The 1691-nt window shown below is 28.7% G+C and overlaps 1 non-coding gene across 1 annotated transcript; it reads left to right on the forward strand.

Moving 5' to 3' along the window:
• Positions 1 to 385: 385 nt before the first annotated feature.
• LOC114579433 lies at positions 386 to 512 on the forward strand. Its single transcript, XR_003700407.1, has one exon. It is a non-coding gene; the product is annotated as a U11 spliceosomal RNA (small nuclear RNA).
• Positions 513 to 1691: the final 1179 nt, after the last annotated feature.

Below are 1691 nucleotides of genomic sequence, written 5' to 3' on the forward strand. Positions count from 1 at the left end.
TTAGTTAGGATTTTCATAGTAGTTACATTAGATGGGTTAGGATGATACGATAACAAAGGTGTAGAAACCATGATTTAGAAAATCGGACTGGACCGGATGTTCAACCGTGAATCGGGCATGTGGTCGGTTTAGTCCTCATGAAAAATCGGCCCAACATCAAATCAGTAGGAATCGATTGTTCAACTAGTGAACTGGTCCCAATTTTTAGGAACCAATTGATTCAATGCATAATTTATTTAAATTATTTAATTTAATTTAAAATATTTTATTAAATATTAATTAATTAACTATGAAGTTAAAATTATATAATAAGTATTAATTAATCATACAACATCATTCCATCTCCCAATGTGATGTGAGACTAAACAACTAGTTGTGTAATGTGTAAAAGGGTCTGTTGGCTATGTATGCCACGCACATCTTTTAATTGATGGGTGTTGTATGATTATCAAGACATATGGTCAACATAATTTATGGATCTTATAGGGCTGGCTTGCTCGGCTAACCCTCTTTAAAAAAAAAAAAACTAGTTGTGTCATGTGTGTGCATAATAATTTATATTAAATTATATACTTATATGTAAATTAAATTTATATTAAAAAATTAGTTTAATATTTTTATTTATTACATCATTCAGCTCGACCCCTGTTGAACCGTTTAAATCATGAACCTCTTATTCTTCCGGCTCATTGTCTAGTCTGATTTTTACAACCTTGGTAGAAACCATAAGATTAAAATATGTAAATCCTCGATTGATTGAGCTGGAATAATTTTTGGTCATTTAGTCCCAAACTATCTAATGAGTTCAATTTAATCCCTAGACTACTCAACTTTGTTCTAAAATTGTTTATCTGATCCAAAATAATCTAACAAAGGGAATATTTTAATCATATTTAAGAAATCATAGGACTAAATTAAACAAATATGTAATTTTAAGCTTAAACAAACTCATTTAAATAATTTATTAGTCATTTTTACCCTCCTCTCCATGCGAACAACACCCCAACACCATGTCCATATTTTTGGTTACATATAGGTATAAGTAAAAAATGAAAGTTATGTATAAAGAGGTTAGGGAAGCAGCTGGCTAAAGAGCAAGTAGCATTGTTGGAAGCAGAAAGGTTTGCTGGATAATCACAAAAGCAGTTGTATGAGATTCGAAAGCTCAAAGAGGAGCCGAATGAGGTTAGGAAGTAATACGAAGAATTTAAAAGGCTTGTCACTGCATACCAAAAGTAAATTTGATTTGAAATTATATGAAGTTCAACGAAATTCTTAAATCTAAAAGCACTCAAAACACTATTTGGATTTTTTTTTTTTTGAAATTAAATTTATGACCATCTAAACTCTATTTTTGTTGTATTTAATATTTATTATTGAGATAATATGTTATAAGGTCAAAATTAAGGCTTCATTTAGTACATTTTTCTTATTGATTTCTACAATTTTTTTATACAAAAAATATATATTTGAAAACTGGGAAAAAGCAATGATCAAAAGCTATCTCGAAGAAAGCCTAAATAAATCCAAAGGTAAATAAGCTTAGCCGAAAAATTATAATTGAAAAATTCTTGAGGGCAAATACTAAATAAACTTTAAGTGCTTATAATTTAAATGACAAGACAAATATGATAAGTCTAACATTTCATTGATGTAAAAAAAATGCTTTAATTATGCTTGCTCATTAAGTA

The sequence above is a fragment of the Dendrobium catenatum genome, unplaced genomic scaffold, assembly GCF_001605985.2.
Source record: "Dendrobium catenatum unplaced genomic scaffold, ASM160598v2 fragScaff_scaffold_389, whole genome shotgun sequence".
NCBI classification, from domain to species: Eukaryota; Viridiplantae; Streptophyta; class Magnoliopsida; order Asparagales; family Orchidaceae; genus Dendrobium; species Dendrobium catenatum.